The sequence below is a fragment of the Dendrobates tinctorius genome, unplaced genomic scaffold, assembly GCF_039654945.1.
Source record: "Dendrobates tinctorius isolate UK_male_01 unplaced genomic scaffold, ASM3965494v1 ptg000138l, whole genome shotgun sequence".
NCBI lineage: Eukaryota > Metazoa > Chordata > Amphibia > Anura > Dendrobatidae > Dendrobates > Dendrobates tinctorius.
Window position 1 is genome coordinate 1,260,001 of NW_027361806.1, and position 8,408 is coordinate 1,268,408.

Genomic DNA, 8,408 nt, shown 5'->3' on the forward strand with positions numbered 1-8,408 from the left:
CTCATCCTGCTGATGCCCCAATGCTGATCCGCTGCTGTCGTATGTGACCCTATTAATGCACCTGCTGTGTGGCCCTGTGTGACCTCTAAATTTTAAAGCTACCCTCTAGAAAATACTAAGGCCGGGTGCATGTGCCCTAGAAAACAGTGCTCACATATTGTCCCCTAGAACGTAATAATGCTTTTTTTTTTTTTGTTTTACTCTATATTGTATAATGCACTTCCCATAGGCAGACTCTCCACATAGGCAGCCTCTGTAGTGTAACGCACCCCTATAGGCAGCCTCTATAGTGTAATTCACTCCCCATAGACAGCCTCCATTGTGTAATGCACCCCCATAGGCTGCCTCTATAATGTAATGCACCCCCATAGTCACCCTCTGTAGTATAATGTACCCCCATAGCCACCCTCTGTGTATGCACCCTCATAGCCACCCTCTGTAGTATAATGCACCCCCATAGCCACCCTCTGTAGTATAATGCACCCCCATAGCCACCCTCTGTAGTATAATGTACCCCCATAGCCACCTTCTGTATATGCACCCCCATATCTACCCTCTGAAGTATATGCACCCCCATAGCCACCTTCTGTATATGCACCCCCATAGCCATTCTCTGTATATGCACCCCCCATAGCCATCCTCTGTATATGCACCCCCCCATAGCCATCCTCTGTATATGCACCCCATAGCCATCCTCTGTATATGCACCCCCATAGCCACCCTCTGTATATGCACCCCCATAGCCATCCTCTGTATATGCACCCCCATAGCCATCCTCTGTATATGCATCCCCATAGCCATCCTCTGTATATGCACCCCATAGCCATCCTCTGTAGTATATGCAACCCCATAGCCACCCTCTGTATATGCACCCCCATAGCCACCCTCTGTATATGCACCCCCATAGCCACCCTCTGTATATGCACCCCCCATAGCCACCCTCTGTATATGCACCCCCATAGCTACCCTATGCATATGCACCCCCATAGCCACCCTATGCATATGCACCCCCATAGCCATCCTCTGTATATGCACCCCCATAGCCATCCTCTGTATGTGCACCCCCCATAGCCATCCTCTGTATATGCACCCCCATAGCCATCCTCTGTATATGCACCCCCATAGCCATCCTCTGTATACGCACCCTCATAGCCATCCTCTGTATATACACCCCCATAGCTACCCTATGCATATGCACCCCCATAGCCATCCTCTGTATATGCACCCCCATAGCTACCCTATGCATATGCACCCCCATAGCCATCCTCTGTATATGCACCCCCATAGCTACCCTATGCATATGCACCCCATAGCCATCCTCTGTATATGCACCCCCATAGCCATCCTCTGTATATGCACCCCCATAGCCATCCTCTGTATATGCACCCTCATAGCCATCCTCTGTATATGCACCCCCATAGCTACCCTATGCATATGCACCCCATAGCCATCCTCTGTATTTGCACCCTCATAGCCATCCTCTGTATATGCACCCCCATAGCTACCCTATGCATATGCACCCCCATAGCCACCCTCTGTATATGCACCCCCCCATAGCCATCCTCTGTATATGCACCCCCCATAGCCATCCTCTGTATATGCACCCCCATAGCCATCCTCTGTATATGCACCCCCCCATAGCCATCCTCTCTATATGCACCCCCATAGCTACCCTATGCATATGCACCACCTTAGCCATCCTCTGTTTATGCACCCCCCATAGCGATCCTCTGTATATGCACCCCCCATAGCGATCCTCTGTATATGCACCACCCTCTGTATTGCACCCCCATAGCTACCCTATGCATATGCACCCCCATAGCCACCCTCTGTAGGATAATGCACCACTCCCCCACAAACTAAATACTCACTTCTCTTCCTTCTGGTTCCTGCGCTGATCCCGCTCATCTCCGACTGCAGGCACCGGGTACTGACGTCATCGCGCCCCCTGCCAGTGTCGGCGTCGGTGACGTCAGACACTGACAGGGGGATGATGAGAGCAGGAGCCCTCGCTCCTTCTGTCATCAATGCGGTCAGCTGTGTCGGCATGTAGCCGACACCGCTGACCCTGCGATGACGGGCAGGGAGCCCACTGCTGGCACCGGGCCCCCCGCCTGCTCTGGGGCCCATAGCAGCCAGATTCTCCCTGCTCTGCCGCAAAGTGCATCTGTAGCGTAGCGCCGGGTGGCCCCCTGAGAGCACGGGGCCACGGCCCCCTCTGCCCCCCCCGGTAGCTGCGCTACTGCAGTGTACAGATAATGCAGTGATCACCGGTGAGATAATGCACAGGAGCTCTGTATATAGTGTCAGTGTACAGGTAATGCAGGGGTCACCAGTGACATTATACACAATAGCTCTGTATATAGTGTCAGTGTACAGGTAATACAGGGATCACTAGTGACATTATACACAGGAGCTCTGTGTATAGTGTATAGTGTACAGGCAATACAGTGATCAAAAGTGACATTATACACAGGAGCTCTGTATATAGTGTACAGGCAATACAGTGATCAAAAGTGACATTATACACAGGAGCTCTGTACATAGTATATAGTTTATAGCGTCTGTGTACAGGTAATACACTGATTCACCAGTGACGTTTCTAGTTGAAGTCCTTCATGTCATGATCCTAGTGCTGGTGGACCTGCACTTCTGGGGTTAATGTTATGATCTCAGTGCAGACTCTTACCTGCACACCTGGGGCTTATTATTGTGGCCTCTCCTTGGTTCTGGGAAGGCATCTTATAGCCTCAGGAAGCTCCAATCCCTGTCAGTTATACTTTCGCCCTTGGCAGAGTGTGTTGACCCCTGAGTGTGTTTGTGCTGTGTTCTGGTTGCCTGATACTTTGGTTTTGACTCGGTCTGTCCTCTGGATATTGCTTGTTGGATTCTGCTTGGTACCTTCTATGTCTGTTTGGTTTTGACCTCTGCTTGGCCCTGACTATCCGTTCTGTCTCATCCCTGGTACTTTACTGCTATCTCTGTGTATGACCCCTCTTTGCCTGGCTTTGAGCATTCCTGTAGTTGTGTCCTGCCGATCTCTGGCAGCAGGACGCTAAGCCCTGCCCCTTGCAGTCACATGACCGTAGGTCCTTCACTGCTTGCTAAACTTCAGCTTCCCCAGGTCCTGTTTGCCTGAGCTTCCCAGCTGTACCTGGCCACGGGCCCCCCTACAGTGCGGGTGAGTCCCTGCTCTGCGGAGGCTGCACGCCGGCGCTGACAGGACCCTGACATTTCATCTTCGCTTTTCTTCATCAATCAAAGACTGCCATCTTTTTTTCCAGACACGACTTGTCTCTGCAGAAATTAACACACAGTTATCTATAGCTGATCGCTTCCAGAGCACATTCTCTACTTTATCTCCAACAACTACAATATGTCAGATGACGAAAAAAGCGACATAGTACCACCCTACACAGTAACAGGACCCCCCCTAAATTAATAATTTGCTCTCCCGCCCCCTCAGTTCATCAGCATTTGCTCTTCTCACTCTCAGGCCATCATCATTTACCCTCAAGTAATCACCATTTTCAGTCCCCCACCCCCCAGTCTCAGTTCACTCAAAATTTACAAAACCATTTTTTTAGGGACCACCTCTCATTTGAAGCAACTTTGAGGGGCCTATATGACAGAAAATACCCAAAAGTGACACTATTCTAAAACCTGCACCCGTCAAGGTGTTGAAAACCACATTCAAGAAGTCTATTAACCCTTCAGATGCTTCACAGCAATTAATGGAATGTGGAAGCAAATAATTAACCTTTTATTCACAAAAATTTTACTTTAGACCCCCTTTTTTATTATTTTCGAAGGGTAGCATGAAAAATTGGAAGCCAAAATTTGTTGTGTAATTTCTCCTGAATATGTTGATACCCCATTTGTGGGGGAAAACCACTGTTTGAGCACATGGTAGGGCTCAGAAGGGAAGGAGTGCCATTTGACTTTTTGAATGTAAAATTTGCTAGAATAATCAGCAGATGCCAAGTCGCATTTGGCGAGCCCCTGATGTGCCTAAACAGTGGAAACTACTCATAAGTGATCCCATTTTGGAAACTAGACCAATCAGGGAACTTTTCTAGATGTATTATAAGCACCATGAACACCCTGGTGCTTCACAGACGTTTATATCATTGAGCAAAAAAATTTTTTAGCCCCAAAGTCTTTTATTTTCATAAGGGTAACAGAAGAAAACATAGGATAAAATTTGTTGTGCAATTTCTCCTGAGTACACCGATACCAGATAGATGCTACTGCACAGGCAACGGTTCCGCCATCTTCGAGGAGGCAATTTTTTTTTTCTTTAGCAAGATGGCACCGCCAACACCTTCGCAGTAACATCTATCGGCGATCGCCGATAGCTGCTACTGCGCATGTGCTGGCGACGCTATCTTGGAGAAGGCTTTTTTTAATGAATTTATTTATAGCACCAATTAACTGAATTATATGCTCATTTTATATGTGAATCATGTTGCAGCACAGGCGCCAGAGCCTGCCTGCGGAAGGTGTTTTTTTTTAATATATATATAATTTTCATTATGGTCCATCAAAAAAGAAAGCAGCACACCATGTTAGTTTTCAATAAAGTGCTATTTTAATAGCCCATATGGCTATGTGCCCATGCAGCAATGTTTCGGTTCAATGGGTGTGAACCTTTTTCAAGCCAATTTTCATTATGTAAACTAGGGGGCAGGTGACTGAGGGATCAGTGACCTGTCAGAAGCCGTACACATGAACTAATCAAAGCACCACATGAAGACCCCCAACAGGCCGCACCGGAGCACAAGCATCTCATTAACTCAAAACTGAAAATACAGATTAAGCAACAATCACAAGACGGATTTCATTAACCAAGGTATCATTGTAATCAGTATAACGGCGCTGACCTCACGCTGTCTGTTGACAAGTTCCCTTTAATAAATATATAATATGGAAAATGTGCACAATTAAAATCACAAATAACATGATGGCCTTATTTACCTTAAGTGGAGATCCATATTTTATGATAACGTAACCATTAAGCAAGTTACACAAATTTGAGAAAGTTAGCCTGTGACGTGTGCAATAGCGCAATCCATCTATGTTGATTGTAGGTCATGATATGCGCAGAAGCTTAAGATACTGGCAGGTCTTTTTAGGTTAGTTAGCAGGTGCCCAGGTCTTTTTGTAAATTATTTCATTCAGAAGGACCTTCCGGTCACCTGACCTCGGAAGGTGATGTTAGATCCAGTCATAAGAACTCGGAAGGTGATGTCAGTTCCGGTCACATGATCTCGGAAGGTGATGTCAGTTTCGGTCACATGACCTTGGAAGGTGATGTCAGTTCCGGTCACATGATCTCGGAAGGTGATGTCAGTTTCGGTCACATGACCTCGGAAGGTGATGTCAGTTCCGGTCACATGATCTCGGAAGGTGATGTCAGTTTCGGTCACATGAGCTCGGAAGGTGATGTCAGTTTCGGTCACATGAACGCGGAAGGTGATGTCAGTTCCGTTCACATGACCTCGGAAGGTGATGTCAGTTCCAGTCACATGATCTATGAAGATGATGTCAGCTCCAGTCACATGATCTAGGAAGGTGATGTCAGTTCCAGTCACATGATCTCAGAAGATGATGTCAGTTCCAGTCATATGATCTCGGAAGGTGATGTCAGTTCTGGTCACATGATCTTGGAAGGTGATGTCAGTTCCGGTCACATGATCTTGGAAGGTCCTGTTGCAATACATGGTCACATGACTTCGGAAGGTGATGTTATCAAAGGTCATTGTCGCAAGGCATCGCTGGGAACGGGACTTGCCGGGAGCATCGCTGAGGCCTGGGGATGCTGCGTGGGACACCGGAAGGTGAGAATTTCACGATTTTTTATTTAAAATATTTTTTAACAGGGATATGGTACCCAGAGCCTGGAGGAGAATCTCCTCTCCTCCAGACCGTGGGTACCATCCGCACATTTTCTGCTTACTTTGCGCATGGTGGGCATAGCCACATGCGGAAAGTAAGTGGAACAATGCATTCCTATGTGTGCGGAATTCCCGTGATTCCGCAAAAAGAAAGAGCATGCTGCATATTTTTACGCGATGTGATTCCGCTGCGGAAAAATACGCAGCACTAGCACAGCATTGCGGAATCCCATAGAATTGCATGGGATTTTTTTTTTGCATTTTCTTGGTGATCTTGAGCGTTAAAAAGCACCATGAAAATTCAAGAAAAACGCTATGTGTGCACACAGCCTCGCTGTCACTATTGGCAGCGGCATCACGGCGGTTAAATGCCTGCGATTGTTTGCATTTCTGCAGGGTGTCAGCTTTTGCATACAGCTGACATCCGCACTTGATCGTGGCAGCGCTCAGCGTGAACCCGCAAGATCACAGCTGCGCTTTGCGGGATTGCAGTTCCTGTGGTGCAGTATATATATGGCGCATGTCAGGAAGGGGTTAAAAAAAGTTTTTCACACTTTCCTCTCACACGATCCCCTGCAGCTCCACTTCCAGTGTCCAGCATAAATACGTGCCAATGCGATGATGTCATCGCATAAGGCGCCGTCACAGAAGAGGCTGAGGGAGTTCCGAGCTGTTCCATTCTGTTGATGGCTGTGAAGCTCCAAGAAAGTTATTTTCGCCAACAAGATGTGCGCAGCAACCTGCCCCTAGGGCCCAGTGAGCAGAAGCAAGAGAGGGGGAGGCCCGGACTGGGTCTGATGGCGGCCCTGAGAGGAACTAATGATATGGCATCCATCAACCACATTACAGGTAATGCCAGGTATTGTTCATGCACCCTATTCCACCTAATAGAACAGTTGAACAATACCTATGGGCTGTTCACAAGACGTGACTAGTCGCTGAAGGACATCACATTGGTAGCGACTCTCATCTCCTCATTAAAGTCTTCAAACGTCATCCGAGTGCAGTCCGATGTTTCCCGCGCACTCATTGACTTGCAGGGCCTATCAAACTCAGACATGTTGTGATTTTTTTTCCCCCTGGACTGGCTCTGTCCAAGGAAAAAATCTGACATGTGCACGGCACCATTGGAGTGCAATACGATGTTTGGTATGCACGAGCCCTAAGGCTAATTCATGGGTGCAATAAATCCTAAAATAATTTACCGAACAGATACAACTGAGACGATATCCCGGCAATCAGCTTATACTGTATATAAACTGATCTACTAGACAAAAGCCATTTAAAAGCGAGACTACAAGGTTAGCTAAAAAAAAAAATCAGAATTTTGCTTTGAGAAGCAATGCATATCCCGAACCATCTCAAGGTTAAAAAAAAACACAATGCAGGGACACACGGGTAGCCGTCGGGTATGTGCCTGTTGGGTCCGCTCGGTGGCTTACAATACACATTCCTTTCGCCGGCGGCGAGCTACACAATGCCTTTGTTTCGTATTTTATTTTATTTACAACTTAAATTTCCTATTCTCATGTCTGGAGCCTTTCTCCACCCCTATCACAGATATTTAATGAAATCTGGACGTCTCTTATCACTCCAGAAGATGAGTGCTTTGGAGATGCCAGCAATTAATGCACAAAACTGATAAAAAGGACTGCGGTTTACAAAGCAGCTAGAGATAATTGAAGTACCTGCATCTCATGCTTTTCACAGAATCCATTTTCTTCCTCAATAAAGCAACTCCAATGAACCCACGGCTCGGGTTAGCAAAAGCAATAGGAAATTGCACACTGAGCATTGATGTCAGTTAAAGAGATGAGGACCGAGGCGGGGAAAGAATGAACAATTTCACCTTTGTGGCCTTGGAACCTACAATGTTGTTAATTAAGGCACAGGTAGAACTATAACCAGCAGCATCTTGCATTTCTTTCATATGATCTCTGGGGTCCTCATGAATAGAGTCCCCATGGTAGACAGGTGCTGTGATGTGTAATTCATGACTACGTTGTATGGCATGAGAAAATTGTCCTGTGTTGAAGCACCTGTCACTGGCAGACAGAATAGAAATGGACGCTTTGTAATTTTTTTTTCCATTGACTGTTGGTATTTAAGAAAACATTGTAATATGACGTGAAGATGAGGAGCTCCCACCCTAACCGGCGGTGTAAGCAGATGTACCCGACCATCCTGAGACGCTATTTCACGTCTTATTATATTCATTTCTATATGGAGGGACAGACACAGAAAAAGTATTTACAGTATTTCCTGCTGCCTATAAAGCACCAACGTTATTCCGCAGGGCAGTACAGAGATTATCACTAGAGTTGAGCAAATCTCCCAAAATTTAGTTTGCTCAACTTGGCGAGGGAGATTTGATTGAATCAAAATTAATCGAGAATTCAGCGATTAAAACAAATTATAACCCCTTATACTCCCCTGTGCTCATACCTGTCCTGCTCCCTGCCCCATCCACTGATCGGCTGCACACCAATCTTCTCAGCTCTCCAGATATTT